The 26,206-nt window shown below is 38.8% G+C and overlaps 1 long non-coding RNA gene across 4 annotated transcripts in view; it reads right to left on the bottom strand.

Moving 5' to 3' along the window:
• Positions 1 to 26,206, bottom strand: part of LOC106945232 (uncharacterized) — a 116,567-nt gene that overhangs the window by 29,546 nt on the left and 60,815 nt on the right. For 3 of the 4 annotated variants that reach the window (XR_001424515.1, XR_001424516.1, XR_001424514.1), the window contains one exon: positions 19,265 to 19,401. This is a non-coding gene — a long non-coding RNA (uncharacterized LOC106945232). Of the gene's footprint in view, positions 1 to 19,264; positions 19,402 to 24,903; positions 24,974 to 26,206 lie in introns of those variants that run through there. The other variant, XR_001424517.1, reaches the window with a different exon arrangement.

The raw sequence follows: 26,206 nt of genomic DNA, 5'->3' as shown, positions 1-26,206 counted from the left end.
ATTTTATCATGCTCAGCGGTATTCACACATAAACATACTTCCGTGACTGCATTTATACACACATGGAGTCCAACAATTAGATTTCTTGTCTGTTTATACACACACAATCAGCCGTCCTGTGAAGCTTCCCCACACCCCACGCTTCTTCTGTTTTTCAAACCTCAAACGCCCACATGCTGCCTCTTGATTCAATTAAAAGACAGGAAAGTCTGGATTGTGGCATGCACCGACTGTAGAAAAGTGTCTCACATGGCTTGTGTGTGTGTGTGTATGTGTGTGTGCGTGTGTGAAACAACCCTTTCCAGCCCATTTGGGAGACCCCAACTCCGAGCAGTGCCCATATAAATGCCAACGAGGCTTAAATTCACCTGTTCGTTTCCCGTTCCATTCGGCTGTTTACTTGTGAAGAAAAGGCTGGCATGCTTTAACTTCTCAGCTTGAAGAAGAGACAGATTCCCGACCTGAAGGTAGATCTCTACCTTTCTACAATTGAGAACTATGGCCTAGAACTTACAGGCTTTCTACCAAAACATCTCCATGGCTTAACTTCTGGAAATGAAAAGGTTTGATTTTCAGCTGCCTGAAAGCCAAAGCAGTTAATGGTTGATCCACCTCCTCCTCCTGTATTTTTCTATGCTCGCGAAGGATCACATTGCCTGAAGACAGTTTAATTCAACAAACAACGTTATTATCCCTGCAAACAGATGCCTTGATATCACCAATTTAATTTATTAATGCCGTTTGAAACGAGGAGCAGTGCTTGTGAACGCTTGTTGTAATTGCAGTCCTAATCAGCTGATCTCTCTTCAGCAAAAGCTGTGAATGTTAAAAAATTGACGGTGTTAAAGAACAGTTGGAAATGTCATTCATGGATTCGGTGAGAAGCAGTCGGCTCTGATTGCATTGACAGACTTAACCTCTCTCTGACTGCTAAAAAAAAAAAAAAGACTACAAATAGTCAGTATCCTGATGGTGACAATCTGCAACAATTAACAACAAAACTACTACTACTCCTAAAAGATGTTGTTTACCTCAAAATGTAACTGAGTAAATGTAATTAGTTACTACCGACTTCTATATTTGACTAACGTGGTTCTTTCCTCTCATTCAGCAGAAAACTGGTGTCAACAAAGCACATTTTTTTTTTTTTTTTTTTTTTTGGGGGGGGGGCGGAGTTGGTGCAGAGTTTGTACCAGTGGAAAAACATACTTGCTAGCGCCTAGAGGCTCCTTAGAGGAGCTGATCCGAAAGACAGTCTAATGTTCCCCAGATAGTTCAACAACTGGTCAGACTTCTAGTACAGTGATGTATTTGGGAAGGCCTTTGAGGAAGCAGAGCCATGTCTTTACTTGGCTCAGATCAAGGCAAATATCCGGTTACTGAAAATAACCCAATTGATGCATCAAAATGTCATAGAAATTAGTTATTCCTGTGTGGGATTAAAGTAATTTTCCCTAATCCACTGACACTGAACTAATTTAAGGTTGTATAAAATTTCTAATAATTGGCTTCCCTAACTCGATGTTCAATTAAAGGAAGTAATCTAGTATGTTAAACTGTATTTGAAGTTAAGACAGAGTCTGACTCGCACTGAGCACACAACGATGCTTAGTCTGTCTTTTTCTGTCATTAGGACAACAAATGCAAGCAAACTACCAAGTGCAGAAGTCACAACGTTGCAATATGCTTAAATGTGTGTAGGTGGCAAAGGGTCAGAAAGCACAGGTCAGAGTTATCTTTAAGGGCACCAAATTAGCACTCCTAACGATAACAACCGTAATAATAAAGAAGCTGCCGTTGTCACGGTTCAAAAGGGCAAACTGACTAGCTTATAATGATCAAACCAGCTGATTTTCTTAGCCACCACGAACGCAGATGGGCTTTTGCTTCGAATGGAATGAGAGAACATTTGGAACATGAACATATTTTGGGGAGTATGTGCCTCAGTCTCTGTGTACCGTCAACATGACAAGGTGCTTGTGAATCTTCAGTGATTAGTCAACTCACTGAACATGTGCGTTTCAAAGCGTTTGCTACACTCAAAAGTTTAAATTACTGATTGAGTGATCAGAGGCTGTAGTTTTTGACCAGGGTCAGAGCTCGGTCACATCAGCAGCTAGGGTGATGGTATTGGTTGGGGTCTGAGGAATGCATCATGTCAATAAAGGGTCCCTAAAGAAGAAAATGAAGAAAAATGAAGCAAAAGGGTTTGTGGATCCAAATGCGACTCAGAAAACTTTGTGACCTTCTCTGCCATGGCCCCTGCCTGCACATTGGGATAATGGATGGGTGATCTTTGACCCTTAAATACATTCTAGCTACCCTCACTCTGCTGCTCCCTGTCTTTCTCCTCGTCCTCCGTTTTTTGTTCCTCCACTGCCTTCCTGCCCGTCTGTCTGTCTCTCTGTCTGTCTCTCTTTTCTAATGAGACAGGGACTTTTCTCCCTGTGGGGAAAGAGGTCAGTGCTCCTGACACACACACACACACACACACACACACACAGATAAACATCCAGACATAGATGGCACACATGCATACAAATTCAGACAGGATGCAAGCAAACTTGTACACATCCATGCAGATAAAAGGGCAAACGCACACTGAGGCTGCCATTGCCCCACCATGCACATGTATCACACACTCACGCACACACACACTGACCCAAAAATCTCTCCTCTATTATGCAGAATATCAGTTGGCTGATGGTAGAGCTGATTATGCAGCTACCCTCTGCTTGCCCACAACTCCCTGGTGAATATCTGCCTTTAAAATCCACCAATCCCAAATGTCTTTTTAGCATATCAATGGAAAATTTTATATTCCTAAACAGTGGGACTTGCAAACGTACTGTTTTTCACAAATTCTCCATCTCATTGTGTCAGGGTAAGCCCATAAAAAAATTTTAGAAAAAAAAAAAAAAAAAAAAACATAAAAAGCAGCTAAAATAAATATTTAGCTTCCGCAGTGATACAGATCTTCCACGTGTGTAATGGTGAATTTTCCACCTATTAGATTACATCCACATATTATACATCCAGGTTTTTCTCAAAGCTGAAAAAATCCATTGAAAGAAAGAAAAGTTATATTAATTAAAAGTAACGAGCTCTCACTAAACAACCTTAATGATAATACACAGATGTTTGTTATAGATATATTTTGAGCACTTGTAGTTCCATTGTTTTACCAAAGGCCACCAATGACCAGACACGTCAGGACAACACAGAGCCACACAGGACAAATAACATTTAAACACAACACCAATTAATATTACACACATATATTTTGACTTTGGGACTACTCTGAGAGAACACGCTGTCAAAAGAAATTTAAATTGGCCTCGATTCAAACTCAAGAATCGTGTTGCTGCAAGGCAACAGTGCCAGCAATTGCAGCAATGTGTAGAACTGTACCAGCACCTGGGATAAAATATTAAATCTACCATATTTTACAGAAAGCTTTCTGGTCAAGAAAATGTTTAAGGGCATTTTTCCCCATTTCTGGTGCACTTGGAAGAGTCGGGGAGAAAAGGCTCAGTGTGATTTCACAGAAGAAAAGAATAATTCCACTCCTTCCTCTATCCACTTTTCCTCCTTTCTTGGGAAAATTTCCTACAATGGGGCTTTCCCAATTTTTAATATTACTTAAAATAGCAAGCGCAGTAGAATTATACTACACCTGAGGGGAGGGACGGGTAGGAGGGGATCTGGGGGAAACAGGCCGATATCTCGAGAATGAGTTCATAGCTCCACAGCTGCAAACCTGAGAGTCAATCTTCTTTACCTGCATATGGCATTTATCTCAAATTTGAAATCCGCCATACGATGTAAACGACTCAGCAGCTCCACGGTAACTAAATTCAGATGACTCTCCCAAATACATTCACTCGGCTGTGTCCCAGAAGTCTGAATTTATAGATTGTTCCTGTGTGGAAGCGAGGAATAGTGACCTGAAGAAAGATTGCTTGCTAAGCAGGAAGCAAAGTAATCTGGCCCTCTAGGTACACATACATGTGTGCACAAGCCATATGCTCGGATATTTATCTGTGTATTGCACTCTTGCGTGTGTGTGTGTGTGTTTGTGTGTGCGCGTATTTGTCAGTGTATGTTGCTCATGACGAGATGTGAATGCGGTCCCTCTTGCAAGATCAATGATTATACTATGCATCGCCTTTCTGCATGTTTCTTGCCTGCTAATTGAAAGGCCATCTGTGGAGTACTGGGGAGGTTTAGTATGGGGTAAACTGCCAGGCTCATTATTTGAGGAGAAAGTAGCCCTCAGAGGGCAAAATAAATTAGTCTGTGTCCAGTTTAACCTTCAGAGGACTCAGGTGCTGTAGTTAAGGTGCACGCATGTACCGTACTGATGGATGCTCCTGAGCAGGCTTGCACACATGTTCTAAAAACCATGTGGTGCTGGAATGGAAAAGAAAGAACAGAACAAGGTACCAATGTTCTGTGAATGTACGCAAAAGGCAGATAACGGATCCCATGTTAAAGTGCTTTTTGCGTGCGACTGTACCTGCTTTTGCTGCAGTGGGTCTGGAAGGACCATAAACATGGAAGCAGACTTGACCCGTGTGTCTCAGCAGTTTCCTGTGTAAGCTGAGCTCAATGTGCGTGTGTGTGTGTGTGTGTGTGTGTGTGTGCGTGTGTGTGCATGCGTGTTTGTGGGGAAGTGGCCCTGTGGAACTTCTTGTCACTCCTCAAGTCTGTAGAAAACAACCTCTCTACTCCATTAGCTTTGCTCCATGTCTGCGAACTGGCACATGTGTGCGCCTGCCTTTATGTGCAAGGGACATTCCATCTGTCTCCTGTCACCAGCAATCCTCTCTGTATAATGAGGGCCTGTTAAGATCTAGGGTCATTTCTCCAGAGGTCAGGGTTCACTCTTTCTAAAGGTGAAAAGCCGCCCGGGTCGGGTTAGGTGTTATGTGACACTGAACACGCACACAGCTGCATGCAGAGTCTGGTATGTTCAGACAAGGTGAAGTTTTTGGGCTATGTTTGTGCTGGTTTATGCAGCAAAAACATTTGCAGCACAGTTGACTGACACCGAGTTTACTTGATTTTTGTAAGTGTGGGTGGCAGGCCTCTGATGACTTCTGGAAACATACATCCATATCTTTAAAATGATAGCGGTATAAACAAAAATATTTGCTGCACAAACACTTGACACCAATAGTGCATAATTTGAAGTTGAGGGAGCCAAATTCATCCAGGTTGTTATTCTGCCTCCTTGGATTCCACTTTCCTCCACATACCATCTCTCACATGGCTTACAGAAAAGTGCAAATGTTTTTGGTTTTGGTTCCCAAAACTTTATTTTTACTAGTTTTTCCATAAAGGATAGTTTTGTAGAGTGCCCTGTCAATTTCTCCACCCAAAATATAGATCATTGAAGATCCTCGTGAGTTCCTACTCTGATGCTTTCCTTGCCTTGCTTGTCCATTTCCCTCCATAACTATGTCTTGGCAGCTTTGCAGTTAGGCCATACTCTTTCCTTCTTCAGATGGCAGATTGAAAAATTATTAGTGAGACGCTTAAAATTTGGGAAATTGTTTTTAACATAACCATGCTTGGTTGATTGCATAGTTTTATTTAATTTCAGTGATTTGGGAGTAAAGAGAGTAAAATACCAACACAAATGTAAATTTGAATTTGCATTTGGAAAAAATAATCTATTTTTTCTTCTGATAATTATGAAAAAAAAAAAAAATCTTGCTTTTCTTGCCAGCCTTAAATTTTAGGTTTCACATCCTTGTACAGCCTGCGTTTCTTCAGACTTCAAGACAGATGAGACAAAGCAGACTAAAAAAGAAACCAACAAGCTTAGTCAGGAAAGAAGAAGAAGAAGAAATCCATGACGCATGATTTATTTAACTATATCTGCTACCCTAAACTTGAATATAGGAAAAATCTAAGTTCACCCTCTAAGTGAGCATAGGGGCTTATTTGGCTTATATACACAGACATCGGTTAACATCCACATAAGCTCATCGTGTTCTTGCACCAGTTACAGTCCTGCCAAAACAAATATCACACACAAGCACCTAGTCACCCTGGCCAAGCAGTTAAAAGCAAAGTTTCCACCCTCTGGCTAAACCCAAAGCTGTCCATAACTCAGCTTGTGCTTTCAAGTGATTTCACCGAGTTCCACTTCACTGTTTGTATTGTTTTTATTTCATTTTCTGTACTGCTGCATTGGGGTTTTGCTGAGTGAGCTTTATTGCTGTACATCGTGGGTAGACTGGTAAAACAAAGTCCACTGTGCCTGATTTTTTTTTTGTTTTTTTTTTTCCTGTGTATTTTATTTTGATCTTTCTTTTCAACAATAGTTAACATGGGAATGATAACATAAGACCAATAATCTTAATACAGTTTAAGAGAATCACCCATAGATGAGGTGTTACAAATAACAAAATATATAACCCTTTTCACAAAAACATATTTTACCTCTAACAAGTGCATAGGATAGGCTAAATTCAATACCATACTGCACCTGCAAAACTATATCTTCTTATTTCCGACTTTGTATTTTATTGTGATGTCATGTGATGGATCAACACAAAGTAGGACATTGTCATGAAAGTGACAAAAAGACACAGTTTTACAATCCTTGTGTGGATTGTTTGTTGTGTGCATTTTTGTTCAGCTCCTGCACTCGGATTCTCCTGCATAGAAATTAGAGCAGCCAAATCCATTCAGAAGTCGTTTCATTATTAAACGGTGTTACACGCTATTAAATTTGATTTTAGTGCAATTACAACTGTTCTGTGAAAGTCCTACATGTTGTGAGAGAACGTGAATTAAAAAAAAAAAAAAAAAAACATTGTAGAGATCTGGAATCATGCCTAGTAGATCAGAAAAAAATGTTATGGAGAAGTTCAAAGCAGCGGTAGGTCACAAAACCCTTGCTGAACTCTTCTGAAATCAATCATCTGAAAACCTGCAGGCCTATGAAGAGATGGCTTTCTATCTGAACAAACAGTCTTTGCCTTGGGATGGCATTAATCAGAAAAGCCCTGAAGAGCACCACTTCCGGAGGACATGCAGATGTTTCACTCAGGTGGCAAAATTTGTTGTTCTCATGCAAGAAGAACCAATTACATTGAATTAAGAAAGTAGCGAATATTTTTGTTGTCAGTAGTTATCAAGACCAGTACAGTCATGCACATTTGACATTCTTTGTATTTACATGCTTTTTTTCATCCCCTTTCTGTCTTAACAGCTGTCAAATATAGAAGTAGGTCAGGTACGTGGGGAATATGTATTGGAATATAGGCTGTAATAAATCTGAATGTTTGCCTCTCACACTGAACTGGTGTTCTAGCTGAAATATTTTTGATCATGTCTAAAAACATTCCTTGAAAGTCTGCTCATGTTTTTCCTCCTCTGAACTGCTAAAGTTAAAGAAACTCACAAAAACTCACAGCCCCAGACCCGCTGGGGGTCTCTCTGTGTGTGTGTAGGTGTGTAGGGGTGCGTGTGCATGTGTGTGTGTGTGTGTGTGTACGGGGGCGTAGGGAGCCTATGTGGATGTGCATATGTATGAATGCATGTCTATCTCTTCAGTTCAGCAGGATACAGGAGGTTAGAGGAGAAGGTTAAAGGTCAAAGCCTGACTAAATAATTAGCAGATAGACTTCCCAGCGACACAGTCATGCATACTTATAAGTACAGCTATATGCGTTGTTATTTTTGAAAAGTCTGGACAGTGTTGTCCTTTATGGCCTCCTTTTCCAAAAACACACTCAAACACGTTTCCCTTCCCTGCCTTCCTCAGTGGCACTCAGACATCGACCCCTCGGTGTGCACAAATAAAGTGTGAGTGCTCTTCCTGCTGACAGGCTATCGGTCAGGGAACGGTGGCGAAAAAATAGGGAGACGAGAGCAAGAGAGACGCATGGCCAATAGATCTACCCTGCAGTCATTAAAAGGCCAAACGTTGCAATAAAAGCCAAATGACATATTACACACACACACACATATATATATATATATATATATATATATATATATATATATACATATATAAGTGTGTGTGTGTGCATGCATGTTTTTTGCAACCACTTACCTTACACACACATATAGAAACATAAATAAACACACAATGGTGTTCATCAAAATAAGGTCAAACTTGGAGGGCAGACAGCTGGCTTGGTTGTCTAAGAAGAGAGAGCAGACAGCTGGGGAGCAAGAGAGTCTGGAGGAAAGTTTAGAGAGCACACAAGTTATTTTTTACAACAAGGCTGAGAGGTGTAAGATCTTATTTCGGTTGTTCTGGGTGAACTTTATCTTGATGTCATATTTAAGGGGTTTATGACCACTTTGTCAGGATGAAGTGATAAGAAATGGAGGCAGTGGAAGATGAGTTGTTACAAAGAAATCATGAATCTTAAAAAAAAAAATGAAGAAAGATGGTAAAACAAAAACAAAACAAAAAGATCCAGTAACAATGCTAGTTATTTCATAGTGCCACTGTAAAAACAAAGATAACACCAGTAAATACAAAATTATTTTTCAACTGAATATGACTAAGAAACAAAGTTGTCTAATCCAACTTGTTTTTATCTAACAAATAATAATGATGATAATAGTAGACCTCTAAATCTAATAATTGCTTGTACCACCCTTGAGCATGAGCAAGGCAAGTTTATTTATATGGCACCAATCCTACTAAAGTCTATTTATAGGACATGTTTAAGATGATCTCCACCGGATTTATGCCTGAAGTCTTACTAGGCAGCTTCAACATTTATTTGCTGCATAATCCAAGTGTGGTTGAGCTTAAAGTCGTGAACTGATATGTGGACGTTCTTCTTCAGGAATTTTGATGGAGAGCAGATTTAACGTTCTTTTGTGATCTTCTTGAAAAGGTTATCCACTGTTCGATATTTTCCTCATTTTGTCGATAATGACTGACACTGTGTTTTGCCTATGAAATTTTTCAGACTTGTGAATGTCAGTCTCTTGGTTTCTCATATGTGTGTGTGTGTGTGTGTGTGGGGGTGTGTGTGTGTGTGTGTGTGTTGGGGTGTGTGTGTGTGTGTGTGCGTGTGTGTGTGTGTGTGTGTGTGTGTGTGTGGGTGTGTGTGTTTTGATGGGTTTCTTATCAAGACTTATCAGAAAATTCCATGTTGTTTGCTTGCTAGGGACAGTTCAAGGTGTAATGTGTAAACCTATTCATATTTTTATAAGAACAAGTAAGATGTCATGACACCACAGCCTTTAATGTGAGTGCAGATTCAGTCAATCTGTCTCAACTCTACACAATCACAAACAATTATGACATGCCTTCAGTCAAATAAGGGTATTTAAAGACTCTTGTACTTCCTTAGAGAGCTATTAGTTTAAATAAATCCAGGCCACCATTCCAAATCAGTCATTTTGGCTCCATGTGTGTCATCTGAAATTCACCAAAGTTTTTTTCTCTTCAGTTATTTTCCCTCCACTTATATCTGACCTTAAGATAATAATTTTATTTGCGTTATTTTTGCAAAAAAATAAGAGTCAAAGAATTGGTAAAAATAATAACTTTGCAGATTAAACATTACTACTTGTCCGATTGCATTGGTTTCCCATGTGTTCAGCTGTAAGTTCTTCCTGTAGAAATTACGCTTAGTTGTGCAAAAAAAATAAATAAATAAATAAATAAATAAATAAAAAATCAGTCATGCAGGGGTTGTTTACATCTATTTGAGTATTTAAAGGGGGTGAGTCAAATAAGATGCCTCGCATTTACAGTGTATGATGATGATCTGGGATGTACATTTTTAATGTACACCTATGGATTTATTTGTATGTACACAGATTTGTTGACTCCTATTTACCAAGAGCACCTGGCCCTGAAAGTCCATTAAAGATGCTTATCTCCAGATTAATATAGCAGTTAAAATATTTCACGTCAAGTTGTTTTTATACAATATTTTCTTGCCATAAAACCAAAGTCTCTGTTGCAGGAGCTCTAATATATTCCCAAAAAACCAAGTATGGAAAAGCATAAATAAACTGACCATTCACCACAAAATGAGATGGCAGGCCAGACAGACAGGACAACATGCCTTGTCAAGGTAGAGCAGCCATGTGGGGTAAAGAGGAGCACTTGAGGAAAAGACCCAGAGAAGGATGGAATCGAGCATGTGGTCCTCACAGCAGGAAGCCCAGAGGTCATTTCACCCATGGACACACACATACAAAAAAAAAAAAATATATCATACTTTCTGATGAAATGAAGGATGCATGTTCAGTCAAACTTTGAGACAAAAAAAGAGGCCTGAAGCTAAATAAAAGGATATGGATGAATGAAATACACAAAGAAATGCATGCAAGCTAGTCAATGAAGACAGACAAGCGTGTCCTTTGCCTGCATTGATGATGAAGGGTAAACTGGAATATACAGTGCTTTGTCTCACTAATGTGTTGCTGTCTAGGTAACAACATTTCATACTTTTACTCATTAAAGGGATTTTTTTTTTTTTTTTTTTTTTTTTTTTTTTTTTTTTTTTTTTCCCCCCCCAAGTTTATATTAATATCTATTATCTCAATTTACCGGTGTTCTGATCTTAAGCAGATGTCAAGAAATCATGAAAAATAAGTCAATTTTATGTGTTTAAAAATTTAACAAAACACCATAAGACAGTCAGTATAATTAATGGGAGACGGGTACGGCACAGATAGAAGGTGAACGCTGAAAGCAAGACTGATATTACATTTGCAAGATCATTCATATTCTTTGATACGATGTGTCAGCTGCACTACAAAAAGCATCCATCTTAACAAGTAATTTCATTTCATGCTCAGGCTCTGAATGTGTGTGGGACGGTTTGCCCCTGCAAAACAATTTCTAATAAAAAAAAAGCAAAAAAAAAAGCTTTATCCCACCGGACACACAATGTGCACATTGCACTTTTAGATTACCATAATCTGAAAAATATGCAAAACAGATGCTTAGTCTGGCCCTGATCAACCTTTTGGGGAATTGTTAAACATTATAAAGGTTTGTTTGTTCTTTTTTTTTGTAAATTAAAGTAATGAAAGCAGGATAAAGCCTTGTGTGATTATTTGTGATTTTAGAGGAGAATAATGGACATATAATTAATAAAAAGCTAAATCTATCTGGTAATATACAGACAGACGGATGGAACGATGATGGATGGCTGGATTGGTGGATGGATGAATACAGCTTTAATAAATAACTTTAATTAAATCCAAAGTTTAATGGATACCACACTGCAGACAGCTCATTTTGATTAAGTCTATGGAAGTGAACTTTACCAAAAATAATAACACACACAAAAAAAACATTTAATGTAAGATCATTGCACATTCATATCCACATGTTAAAATCAGCATCCAAATAAATTGAGCACAAGCATGCTTATGTGCACTCCTAAAAATTGGGCCACCAACCTTTCATCCATCATGCCATCTGAGTCCAGTTGGGATGATTTGCAAAAAAAAAAAAAGAAGAAGAAAAAAAATGAAGGTAATTCCCAGCTCTCCTTGTCTACTCAGTCACAATGTTCCTAATTTGTTGGTGAAAAGATGGATATTTCAAAATGTTGCGCAAATGTCACAATGATTCTTATCTCCCCATGTGCAGTGAATCTAAATGTAATGATAATAAAAATCAAGTCATGCCTACAAAGAAGTGTATCGATTTAGATGTACATTGTTTTGAGTGGTAAGTATGCATTGGGATGAAGGGAGTAACACTCACACCTACATCTGAGGCCAGAAGTTTACATCCCCGTATACCTTTTTGTCCCACACCAACATGAAATCAGAATAAACTTTTCCCATTTCAGATCAATTTGAACTACCAGTTTGTCCCATTTGCTAAATGCCAGAATAATGACAGACTTTTGTAAGGCAATTTTTGTTACTTTCTTCAAAGTCAAAAGTTTAAAAACACCGTATTAGTATTTGGTTCCATTGCCCTTAAACGGAGGGCAAATATTTTTGATACCTTTCCACAAGCTTCTCACAATAATTGGAATTTTGTCCCAATTCCTCCCGACAGAACCGGTGTAAACTGAGTCATGTTTGCATGCTGCCTTGTTCACACAAGCCTTTTCAGATTTACCCATAAAAATTTTCGATAGGATTGAGAGCAGAGCTTTTATTGAAAATCAAAATGATAAGACGTCATTGTAGAACTTCTGGCTTTATTTGACATATTTTAATGTCAAATAAAGAAATCCTTTAAAGGAATCCTCACATTGCTTCCACATTATCCTTTTTCAATGTAATGTATTTTTGCATGCATGTTGTACAACTGCAACATTTTGTCATGGTTCTGTTCTGCACATAACTTACTTTTGCATAGAATGTATTCACAGAGTGGCCAAAAACAAGATTTTCTGAACATGGACTAAAAACAAAAAAGCCTTTAATGAACTTATCTGGAATCTGGAATCTTATTTTCTGATGCATTTGTGTTGTAGCAGGCTTATATTATTATGTAGCCATGTGACATTTCTATCAGATAGGAGCAAAGTCTCAGACTAACTACACAGCGCCTTGTCTTTTTCTAAATCAAGCGGGGGAAACTACGCATTACACAATGGCTCTGTTGTATTATTAGCCCCTCAGAGGAAGCTGCTAAATTGTTGGATCAGACTTCAAAAAAAAAAAAAGGTCTGGGAAAATTTTGGCTTCCTGCCTCATAATTCAGTGTTTTCGCTTCAGTGTACCTTTGCCTCTCTGCTCCTCCAGCCCAACCTATAATCCTGTTATTTCTCTGACTGGAAGTTCACTTAGATCTAATTTATGAGAAATAAAAAAATAAAATTACAGTAATCTCACAGAATCAAAGACACAGACTGATCATACTTACAGCAAATTCGTGTCCCACTTAAATGTTAGATTATACCAACATTCAATTACTGTCATTTATGCCCACATAGATCACTGTTTACAAGTTACATATAAGTAAATTGGAAATTTTTCTATGTGCATGTTTAAAAACATAGGGAGGAAGTAAAGAAGAAAGACTAAGAAGTATAAGTGAAAAAAAAAAAAACAATATTAGAAAATTGTTAGATATGATCCCTCCAAGTTACTGTGGTTGGCACCTCTGTATATCCTCAGCGCGGTAAACACCATCTGTCTGACCTCAGCTGAACTCAGCTCAAAGGCAACAGCAACCTCTGCTGCTGATGTGAAGCGAAAAGGCAAGACTATGGAGAGTTAAAACAACCAGCCAAGTAATCGTGGAAAAAATATATAAATCCAACTCCCTTTACTGTACATAATATTTGTTCAAATAAAATATCCCTCTTTTATGTACCATTTATAATTTCTGTATCTTGTTTTGTTTTTCATTTGCAGCCCTTTGTTTGGCAATTATCAAACGGCAAAATAAAATAGCAACATGGCTGCACAGCTGGTAGCATTGCTGCCTTGCAGCAAGAAGGTCCTGGGTTCAAATCCCAGCCCAGGTTTTCTCTGCATGGAGTTTACATGTTCTCCCTGTGCATGCGTGCGTTCTCTCCGGGTACTAAGGCTACAGGCAGCATGCTGGTGTGTGTTAACACACTACCAAGATGAGAAAGATAAGAAATTACCTTAGTGAGGTAACTGATAATGGTCAACTACCTGCAAAGGGTTGTGAGGCCATTAAAAACAGGCAGTCAATCTACTGTGAGATTATTATTCACAAGTGGAAAACATTTAGGACCGCTGCCGGTCCTTCTCAGATTGGGTTTTGTAGGGAACCTACCCCAACTTCAGACCCTGAAAAGTTTAAAGAAATTACAAAAAAAAAATAAAAATGTATTATACGTATTAATGATGGCAATCAATAAAATGAAAGGTACAAATTTAAAAAAAAATCTTCAGACTTGATGGTTCTTTAGACTGAAATGTGAACGAGTGTAACATAGATGAGAAGAGGAAAAATAAGGAGGAGGAAGCATGAATGTGAGAGAGAAAACAGATGAGGGAAAGGTGAGAGTGTGGTGAACAGCCTAAGATGAAGTATATACTTCATAGTGTTTGCACAAGAGAGCAATGGTAAAAGAAGAGAAGTGATGAATTCAGAGAATGGCTCAGCAAAGACCTTGGTTCCACTAAAATGCCTTTTCTTGTGCTCCACAGGACAAAAAAAATGCTTTAGCATTCCCATTTTCACAGCAAAGAGCCTACATTGGTTGTTTGAATGGGTACTTGGTTAGAGGAAAACGGTTTACTGTAGCCTCACATGAAATTTCCAAGGTTACAGCAACTAGCTGTGCTGCCTTATTTCCGACATGAAAGGGCATAAACCATTATAACGTGTGCTGTGATGCAAGCCAATATATTTTGTGCTGCTCTGTACTTATTTTTGTTAAAATAGCAACAACAGAATTATAAAACACACAGCAGAGTCTAGTTTGACGTATTCAGATGGACTGCATTTGGTATTACTTTGTTGTTCTTCCTTAACCAGCATAAAAAGCTTTGCATATGCCCATCTGCTGCAGGCTTAACTATATATTTACTTGATCATTTTTAGCTATATGTGTTTTACAAGCAAGGAGTCAGCAATGGTATATTTGATCAGCTTCCTATAGGAAGTTTTCAGTGAACTAATTTAATACCAGGGGGTGCAGCCGGGTTTAACTGTTGACATTTTAGTATTGGCCGCAAACAAAGCGGAAAGCAAAAAGTTGATTTGGACAAGAGGTGCTATTTTGTGCTACTAGCTGCTTTGTCACACCATCAAAACATATGGATCTGCATGGCATCTATCTCCATCTACATTTCCAACAGACACTGTATGCACTGTTATTTTACCCTCAGTCTTTTTTTTTTCTGTTGCACGCACCAATTGAAGAAAAAGAAACCACAAGATATCACCACTAAATGAACAGCAAAGACCAAATCTACTACGAGGAACCCACTCTAATTTATTAGAGTTGTCAGTATCCTCAAATAAACATAAGAGTTAGAAGTGCATCATCAAAGTAAAGGTATACATTTAAACATGTTGACACTGCAAACTAATTTCTTTGCATCAGTACCATCAACTACAGATTTAATAATAAAAAAACACAAACTTTTTATATTGACATTTGCCCTGTAAGCTTAAAAATAACAGCAACTACAATTTCCACTTGATTCACCTGAATTATCCCAAGAGATAAAATATTGATTAGAAATTACACTGAGGTTTTGAGTATTTCATGAAAAAAAAAGAAAAAAAAAATCTGAGAAATCTCTGTGGCAAGCTCTGTTTACAAGAATCAAGCGAGAAGCACTTACAAAGACAGACAGTTCACACATACCTATAGTTCTCACAACTCTGTGCAAATTTCCTGCAAACATCTACACATGCAGAGCTTTCTTTGCAAAACTTCAACAAACGACACGAGAAGCTTTTTCACAAACGGACGCATAAACGTTCCAAGAGACACTGACAAAAATTGGATCGCAATACTTTGCAGAACATGTCAGGTTGTTTTTATTTTTACAAACATGTGCAGAAATGCCAAAGGTCTCACATGCACACATGTGCAGCGTGACTGTTTGCCTCCCACTTGCAGTGTCTGTGACGCATAGGAAAAGTCATTAGGCCCACACTTCCTCTCCAAAACTGAGGAGAAGGAAGAGTGGTTGTCTTACATGAAACACACAGGAAATGTGTGGGTGAATGCCAGCATAATATGTAAGTGTGTATGCAAGTCTCCTAGTCAAAGGTTCAAATCCCTGGGGGCAGGCGACCAAGGTCTTGTAATTGCTTGCCTTTGATTGTGTTCATGGAGTAGACTGCAGCCCACAATTACAGTCATTTCGAAAACTTAACTCATGGTTACCCTGCTTCACAGACAAGACCTTGTGAGTTCAACACAAGTCCAAAGGTCTCCTTCACATTTTCAGTTCAGATTGGAGTGAATGTCATTAAAACTGTGCACCATTTAAAGTCATTTAATAAAACATTAATATTTTGACGGTGTTATATTATTGATGTCTTTTGGCGTTTTTCTAATAAAAAAAGGAAACAAAATGTAAATGATCTCAACATATAAAGCAGTAGTTTCACAAGTTTCATTTCTCCCCCCTTTAAACGTATGAACAGCTGGAACTTCTGCTTTTTAATGGAACTCATGGTTCTAATTCTAATTGTGTAACTAATCACTTGACATCTAAGGATGTGTGTGTGTGTGTGTGTATGTGTGTCTGTGTGTAGGTGTGTGTGTGTGTGCGTGTGTGTTTCTCATGGGTTTTTCTTTACAGGAGTTTATGATTTTGCATAACGTCCAAACCAGCACTTCCTCGTTTGTCTGCCTATGTGTGGGTTGTGTGTTTATCTGCATCCTCAGACAGCGTCAACAGCTTGTGGTGTGTATATGAATGCATTCATGATGTTGAGTAGGTGTATTCTGTATGTAAGCGTCAGCAGAGGAATTTATTTCACTTCAGCATGAGAAGGCAGGCAACAAGGTGGACAGACTGGAGCAGCTCTGGAGCTCCAAACAAAAAATAAAGACAGGATGGAAGGAAACATTTCCCTACGTCTACCAATGCATTCCTTCATCCTTCAAATACTCAAACCTAATCCACAGTATAAAACAATACCGGGTGATTGACAACTTGTCTGACTTGCGCATGTATGAACATGCTACCTACACACAAAAATACTCACACGAGTGATCTAATTTGAACACTGGGGCTGTGCTTGTTGCTGCTATGAACATCTGTCGCCCCAGCCAGATCCAGACAACCACAATATAAACAAAAACGTGATCATATGCGTGCAAATACACACTGTTACCCCGTGCCAGTTCCTCCATATTATACACATGAGCCACGTTGAGAGATGTTTTGAGTGACTTTCAAAAGCAACACTTGATACAGAAGTCTAAAGTCATTCTGTAAATCGTCTTTCATTTTGAGAACAGATGTATTTTTCATAGCTGTATTTTTATGCTGTCATTGTTTTCACATGGTGTCTGCACAGGTAGACAGTAACTAATTTACTTAAGTAAACTTTTGTTAATAAATGCCTTCAGCATATATTAATACTTAATCGTAGCCTAACTAAACCTATTTTTGGACAACACATGCAAACACTCTGGGATGGAGGGGCTGGGCTCGAAGGGCTCAGTTCCTATGCTAGTTCACTGTTAGCTAGGGTTACGGGAATCTCTGACAGCAGCATTTGAGAGGTAGCAGGGGGCAGCAACCTTTTGTGTGGATGCTCGTCCAAAGTAGTGCATACCCAACATCATGGGGCTCAGGGGCCGCAAAGGGCTCTGGTGGACGCCCATCCCTCTGGACCCCCTGGGGCTAGTTGACCAGGCAGAGTGGTTATGCATCCTTCTTGCCAAGTTCCAGTGGTGAGCTGGTGCCTGCACACCACGTTGCAGGCTCTATGGGCATCGCCACTGTTGGACTGTTTTGCTGCCGGCGGTTGGAGAGGGTCCCGGGTTTGACATGGAGATGGGGGTGCGGCAGGGTCAGCGCCCACCAACTCACCCTGTGCCTCTTTTGGCCTGCGAGCTGCTGCTTCTTTGCTTGGCTGACAGCCTAGCCCTGTGCAGCACGCATGATTGCCTTGGGCTGTTGCAGCTTTTTGGTTTTGAGTCCACCTTTCCTTTGCTGCTCTTGGGTTGTGAGTCTTCCACCATTCTTGCCAGTATGACATCCATGCACCCCCAGGTAAACAAACTTAACATACACCTCCTCAACACAATTATTTCTACACATATGCTCACACACATGCACACATAAAATCCACACCGGTTATAGGTCTTAGAAATGTAATGTATCTTTAGTACATCAATCTGGGGTGCATAATTTAATTTTGGATGCAGTCTGGATTTCATCAAGTCAACTACACAATTAGCATACCATCCTAAAATGTAGTTTAAGTAAAGCAAATATGCCCTTGCACATGTAGGCAACCATTTTCTTCACATAGTATTAGTAATATACCAAAGATAGGGCATGGGTAAAAAGAAAAAAAAAGACAAACATTTATTGCAAGTCACAATATATAGAAAGTGTTTAATAAAACTGAGTAGGGCATATACTTTATATGCAACTTCTTTCTTATCCATATTCCAACTTCACAAAGGGACATAATAGGTTTACTCTGCCTTGATTTTAGCATTTTTTTAACAGCATGCTCAGCAGATCAAAATACCACAATTAATATGTACTTTTTTGGGCTTCGTGTTACACAATTCAAACCAAATCATAATCTTGTATACTTTGACATTTTTATACACAAGTATTGTTCATTTTACAAGTCTGTTGACTTTCAAATCCACTGTCAAATTATCAAACATAAGGAACCAAACTATTTGCTCTCATTGATGACAAACAACTCTCTCAAAAGGAAGCTAGGACAGCTGTCTTGAAAGATCCCCAGGGGTACAGCATGCTATACTGCTGAATTACCAACAGCAAATAGACCGTCAGGTGTTGTTTACCAGCATGAGAACCTCTGAGGCAGCTCATGTATGATAAGTTCCCTTCTGAATCTTCCAACCAAAGTAGAAAATCCCCTATACACAACCAACTCTAAAAACATGCAGATGTTTAAAAAAAAAAAAAACATTTTTTTTTTTTTTTACTTTTGGCACAAAGTCTTTTGTTGTTTTTTCCCTTTTTTTATTTTTTTAATTGAACTGTCAGGAATTTTTATTGCAAAAAATAATTAAAGTTTATAAAGTCTATTGTCAGTGATGTTCATACAGATTCATAACAGTTGGGTGGGTGGGGGACGGAAACAAGTATTAATTTTGGCTTTATGTATCTGCAAAGCTTCTCCATCTCTGCAAAAAATGTTTTATTCCCTCCCTTTTAACTGTGAGCAACAGGTTCATAACATTACTAGGTCACTATTTCCAGTCTCAAAGTGCAAACTACCCACACAATGTGGCTGGTACCATTTCAAAACTGTTAAAGTTAGAACAGTTTGCAAAGGGCACCTAGCAACAGTTAGCGATCCTGTCTCTTGTCAGTGTGATTAAATGAAGAGTGTTATCACTTCTAGTGTTAATCAGTGCTCATCATCTTGAAATATTTCACTGTCAGTTCTCATCCATAAAAACATGTTCTCATTAAAGGCCATCAAGGTTTATTATCAGCCCTTACCTTAATAAATGCTGCTAAATAATAGGCAACATATTAAAAAACATTTTGATGTTTTTTTTATATACTTCACTTTAACAACTAATTACCACATGAGACCGGGAAACACAGTTGCTTTAACCTACGGAGGTAATTAGCATATATTGCTACTGAAAATGCACATTAGAGAGCAATGCCTTACCTGTGTGGTGTAATTCCTGAGTAAATTCCTTTTGCAGAGGTCTGGAGTTGGAGAGGATTCCTACAGTGTTAATTAAACCGTCTGTCTTGGAAAGAATTAGGGTCGTGATCTCCCAGACCTCGGTACTCCCACGCTCCCTGAGAAGAAAGGAGAGAAGAAAGGAGACTTAATGAAGGAGTAAAAAGATAAAATGGCTTAATGAACCACCTAACGAGGCCTGTGGCCATTTAATAATCGCTTATTACAGCTTAATTAGAGCAATAATCCAGTTTGTTTGGAGTCATTCATTGTTGACTGGTGGCTGATTGTGTTTTTATGGCAACTGGGTAAACAAGGAAGGGTCGACGTTCCACAGGGCACAAGATGGGTTTATCGGCGGCATGTCTATGTAAATCCATTGTAGAGGATGCTAGACTGTGATTAGACTCTTTCAAGCATTGAAAAGATGCTACAGAGACACAAAAATAAATTGTCTTGCTCATCTAGCTTAATTTGTGTTTGTTAGAACAGATGTTCAGATGTTCTCTGATCTCAAACTAAGAACAACTCTATAGCAGTGATTCTCAACCCTGGTTCCCAGGGTCCATTGTCATGTTTTTGTGTTTCTCCGATTCAAGTGAATCAGAAAAAGGTTATTCTTTAATTATTGCAAATCCTCCTCAGCAGAAGCCTGTTTTTCACCCATTTGCATAAGTCAGGTGAGTGGTAGCTTGGAAACTTAGAACATGCAGGGCGTCGGGCGTTGAGAACTGTTGTACTATAGCATCTATAAAAATTACTTTTTTTTTCCCCTCAGCGGGACAACTGTATCCAATTTGGTCATATTTTTCACCAAGTGAATTACTTGGTACTAGTCTCCCAGAGCCATGCAAGTTCTCCCATGTGGTCAATGTGTGGCCAATGCAAGTCCCTCAAGTTGTGGTCTTGGCAGCAGGACAAAAAAAAATAGCTTTCAATAAACCCCAGATATTAGGATTACTAGGTAGTATAAATCATAGTTGGGCTCTGCATTTTTGTTTTCGCAGTGGAAGATGGTTGTTTACAATGCAGGCAATTTCCGGTAAGCTTCATAGCGTTGAACACTATGGTTGGATAAAATATAATAAAACCTCAACACAGTCCATGCCTCCAGGAAGCAATTGTTTCTCAGTAGTCGAGGGCCCAGACCCTCTGTACAAAGCAAAGTGTACTACAAGGAGCTAGTTTTTTACCAGGCTAGTAATTACCCACTGCAAATAATCTAGTGATTGATTTATATTTCTTTTTGTCCAAGCAATGCTGTCCCCTCAAGAATTATTCATGGTTTTATTTCAATCTGTCTTAGAGTATGATTATGTGATGATTATAATGCAGAGAAGAGACAGATTTCCAGCTTGGTGCCATCAGACATTTTATCATTGCTTTTGCAGGAAACAGTGCAATAATGAATTAATTTAGAGTGAGCTCACACATCCCTCCAACTTGGTGTCTAAGTTTGTAAAAATAATGATGCATATGCTTTGTTTGCCTGATGATTCAGTTAGCACATTGATTCACCCACTATAGAAACAACAATGCAGGGTCTTTTTCATAGGCATTAGCATGACTCAGATGAATCACAGACCAAGCACTGTGCCAGGGGAGCCATTTAAATGGTGCTGCATATAGGGAACACGTGAGGCATCAAATTTTCATTACTCATGCTGGGATCCCATCACCCTTTCAAGGGCTGACTCAGTCTCAGCATGGGCTGTATACTGCTGGTATTTGGCATCCAACGACTACTCTTATGTCTGTGGTTCCCTGCACTGATTCTGAATGATTCATGCTGTGTCAGTTTTTCAAGCTGGTAAAATCCATACAAGAAGAGACTTCATGAACTTTCAAATAACTACTGATGCCATCGATGAGAGAAATTTAATTTTCTTTCTTCCACATTTCGATGAGAAATGTAAAAATGTGCTAATAAATTGATTTGCTTATTTATTTTTTTTTTTACCACTTTGTCAAGGTTTTATTACAGTGAATAGATGGCAGCTTTTAATAATCAGTAAAAAAAAAACAAAAATGCTTGCACACTCAGGTGTATTGAAACAGAGACGCACAGAAGTTTTGGTCACCAGCCCTGCTGGATATGAAGTCCCCTGCTCTAGTCTGATTAGCCAAACGCCGTCATGTAAGATGGCCCAAAAATAGTCAGAATCGTAGAGAACGTGTCCAAATAACTTTGAACTTTGAAAAGAGGCTCTCGGTTTAACTATGTCTCTCACAGTATGAGTTATTTGATGGCTTAAAAAGAATCCAAAAGCTGTCCATGACCTCACTAATTCCTGGAAAGAATCAGATGCATGTCAAGCACATTGTGCAACATTGAACAAACATAACTCATGGGATGTGACAGAAATGAACAGCCAATTGCAGTAAGTCAGGTGAGGACAGCACAACCTGCGTGAACAGACGCATACAAGCTGATGCCATCTTGCTCAGTTATCTGTAAAATCCTCACCACTTTGCCATGTTCCGTGTGCGCATTAATATGTCATTGGCTTTTGAAGGATGCTCTCCATAGTAGCATGATGTCTAAATAAACAAATACACACATAACTAATGTCTGTAGAAAACCTCAGACATCTAACAGATGCACATTTTTTTTAACACAGTGATCATGATTTCCCACCACACCGTCATTTTCAACATGCCAATTCAAATGCTCTATACCCATCTATATGTGATAGTATTAACTCATTCATTTGGAGTCTTGCTTGCATGGCTTTAAGATTACAAAGCTGGAAAACACCTTTTAAGTTCTAAATCTTAAGAATTTCGAAAGGGTTTGCCTATTTGAACATTTCCACTGCAACAGGGTAAAAATGATGTCATTTCCCCTACAGGGTGAAAGAAGTGTTGCTCCAGGAACATATTAAGTGATTTGCTCTCAGAACATCACACAGAGATCTGTGACAGTATTTCATGAAGAACGTTTGAACCCTTAGCGTCGCAGCTCACAGACCATGTCTCCCATGTCTCTGACACTCTGCTAAAATAAAATCCCTCTCTTGTTCATTTCCAGACCGCCAAACAGCTGATGACTCCCGTTGACGAGCCAACGATTTCCATCCCTGTCAAATGCTTTCTCCCGTCTAGACACATGTCAATTTTACGTCTGCGGTTTTGGCATGACAGTCATTGTTCTGCAGTGTGTGAATGATGTCAACAGATTTTTAACTTGGGAAAGCTGCTAAAAATTCTTCGAACGATGCCACCAGATCACGCCATTTACACTTTTCTGCTCCCCACTTCTGTCAGTTGCATGAAAAGAAAAGAAAGAATAATCTCATCTCTGCAGGTGTGTAAATCTTTGACATTTCAATCTGCTCTAATGAGCTCAGGGAGACAATGATGATGTCAGTGGTAGTCATGGCAGTTCCAGTCAGGGCATTGGTCATAGTGTTGACTACAGTGATGATATTCTTCCATAAAGATTTTTTTTTCTTTTCCTATTTAATATCATTAGCCGCTTGTTATGTGTCTCCGAATAGATTTGAATTGACTTAGAGAAAATGAAATCAAATTTGCTCATAGTTGGCATAATCATGCACTGTATGTTAGAGTCTGGAATAAGTCTTGTGTAATCCAATCTGGACTTATCGAGCAAAGAAAGCTCAATTTCAGTTTCCTCCTTTGACAGGTCTATGTGCCCCTTGGTAAGACACTTAAGCCCAAGTTGACTACCAATTGGTATGTGAGTGTGCGCATCTTTGTGAGTGTGACTCTACTGTAAAGAGCTATGATTGGTCAGTAGGACTAGAAAAGTGCTATGCAATTCAGTCCAAGAACTATTTAGCTATGATGTCAATTAGCGGCTAATGGTTAACACAGCTAACAAATTGTTTGTGTCCCTCCGTCACCATTTGCTTTTGTACAAGGTACCCAAAAGAACATCTTTGCTACTTTTGTGAGTGTTCCCCTACAATTACACAACATTGCAAAAAAAAAAAAAAAAAAAAACCTACTTTTTTTCGAGTTCAGATCGCATGTCTCAAAAGAAACATCATGGGGCAATATAGCACTTTGCTTTGGTGTTCTAACATTGCAAGAAACATTTTCAGTTGTGACATTTTCTATATCAGATTCTCCTAATTATTCACTTATCTCTGGTATTCCTTGTATCTAGAAGGTAGTGCTCATAGAGAGCATTAGAATAAGGATATTAAAGTCACAAGAATGTATCCTCTGTCTTTCAAACTATCACAGAGATGGTCCATTAAGAAACTCTTGGGACACAGCGTGTGTCCTTGTTAGCTGTATTTCCTACCAAGTCTAGCAAAGGTCTCTGACACAATCTTGACAGGTTAACTGTTATCAAAAAGCCGAGTCTATATAGTGGTTGGACATCATTTTTACGCTGCCCAGCTTGGAGCCTTTTGTTTGACAACCTTGAGCGGGACTACAGGTCTGTTGTGGTTCCATTATTATGTACATACTTTGTTTCCAGCCTGTTACACTTAGATTAAAAAAACTACTAAAATATATATATATATATATATATATATATATATATTTTTTTTTTTTTTTTTTTTTTTTTTGTACAGAGTGAAAATTCAGAATTTACCAATCTAACCACATTTTAAACAGAGAACTTCTTCTTTCTGCAGTTCCTCTCAGGGTTACAGTGGTTAAAACGAAGGCCACAGTCACATATCAGCGGTTGAGCGTGCTCTGCCCAAGTCTTTTAAATGACTATGGATGAGGCAATGGTGATCAGGTTTCCAAATAGTTAAGGCCAACATTATAAAACCTCCAACAGTATGTTTCTTCTCACTGGAAATAATGATGTTTTGAAGTGGCCCAGTCTGTCCAGATAATCTGTGGAAAGAGCTAAAGATGTGATTGATGATTACAAGGCCTTCAGACCTGAATGGCTTGGATCTCTTCATCATTGACAAACCACCACAATATCAATGGAAGCATACAAAAAGCTCAGGTATGGAAATGTCAAGAAAATCTCAGAACTTTATTCAGACTTCCATTTATTCAAGAAGTTTGCAGTGAGACAATATCAGCCACAAGCAGCTATTATTTTGTATGACTTTTGGAGCTTTGAATATCCCCATCTGATAATACTTATTTTAAAAGGCTTCCTGCCTTATTTTCATTTAATAAATTGCTGAGATTGCAATTTAATTCCCTAATTATGGCAGATGAAAGCCAGAGAACAGAGTTACAAAATGAAGGGAGTGTCCTTATTTTTGTTTGTCTTCACTAGTTTCTGTTGTTTTCAGCAATTTCTCCCGTTTCCTACCACCCTCCCAGTTACACCCTCAGTGTTTTAAAACATCCAGTTTTAAACAGGGCGTGATGTCATTCTGCCTGCGGGGCTTTCCCACATTCATGGCTCAGCTGATAACACATGTGGTGGAAAACTGTTAAAACACTTGGGTGTAGCAGTTCCAAACTCCTATCCCGTATCAACCTTTCATGAGAATGGCTGCAAGGAGGGGACTGCTTTACCTCTGTCAGCAGCCAGCAGCTTTAAACCTCATCATGCATCTGATTGCACTGAATAAATGGAGTTGTTGCAGGGAAGTTAAAAGGGAGGTATTACGCAAAACTAACTGAGCTCATTTCATGTTATAATGTCATTCCCTCATCAAACATACCTGGAGTGTTGCTTTGATTCTTTCATGCTTCTTTGAGAAATCCTTGAATCTCCCGTGGCAGGCCTTTTCACACCTGCTCATACACTGCGCCGCCTATTTAAAGCACCGATTTGGAGCTTTAATCTCCAGCTGAGCTTCCACCTCATAGGCCATCCCTCCCCCATGTCTTCTCCACACAAATACACCAGACTAGCGGCAGCAGCGATTAACAAGCACCTAGTGGAACTGAGACTCTGCCGAGTTTATTGTGCAAACTACAACTCTTCTTAGAACGGTTGTTGTGATGACGTGCTGAAGGGGCATTGTCGGAAAGAGTAGGAGGTGCTTAAAGGGACAGAGGCCAGTTTCAAGGTGTCAGATGCAGCTATGATGCAAAGTCAAATTTCTTGGTTTTTGATATATACTGCATATTTATAATAATTGAAGGTTTTCATAGTTATTTGTTTGTGGTGTAAAATGCCAGTATGTGCCTGGAAAAAACTTAATATACCTCCACTTTTAAAACCTTACAGAAGCTTTTAAAAGAGTGTTTGCTAAATCGTGTTGAATTTTACATACTTCGAGGATAATGACTCTATAACCCCACCTTTGGTAACAATGGTTGCTCAAAAGAAAAAACGTCCAAAAAGTGAGTTCCTGTTGCTTAGTCTGGGCCTTTAAAACAGGATAATCAAGCAAATCTTGTGAAAATTTGTCTGGCTAAACCTGTCCGTATGGTTTAGCTGTACACCATCAGCTTGTTACCGTGTCTCATCACATACCAAAAAGAAGTGAATCTAGTCTCTAGAAACTGTGGGGGAAAAAAAACAAAAAAAAAAACAAAAAAAACAATAGCAACTAAAACAGTGTGTGGGAGGATGGGAGGAAAATGAAACAAATTCAGCAAATTCCCACGGGTGTGCTCACATGGGAAAAGCCGAAGATTTGGGCCTTGAAGAGGAAGCTGGACTTGTTTATGAAGGAAATGACATCATAGGGCTTAGCTCAGACACTGACTTCATGCTGACAACTATTAGCTGTTGGGGGTTGTGTGTGTGTGTGGAGATAAAAGGTGAGCAAGTGCAGTAGGTGTAATTTAAACCTTGAAATAAATGGAAGTGAACAGCTGTCAACTTTAACGCAATGCAGTGATTTTTATGTCAACTGTTTTGTTAATAGGTTGTTTAAGAAGATAAACATTTCATTCAAATATGTGCACCAAAAATAAGAGAAATGGTTTGCCTCAGAAATGAGAAGTGGTACCCAAGAAACATCTGGTACCGAAACGATACGAGTTTTGAAGAGCTCACCCAATAAATTACAT

This window comes from Poecilia latipinna, unplaced genomic scaffold, assembly GCF_001443285.1.
Source record: "Poecilia latipinna isolate Pla-1442-1.1 unplaced genomic scaffold, P_latipinna-1.0 Scaffold135, whole genome shotgun sequence".
Taxonomy (NCBI): Eukaryota; Metazoa; Chordata; class Actinopteri; order Cyprinodontiformes; family Poeciliidae; genus Poecilia; species Poecilia latipinna.
This window is presented reverse-complemented; position numbering and strand designations above follow the sequence as displayed.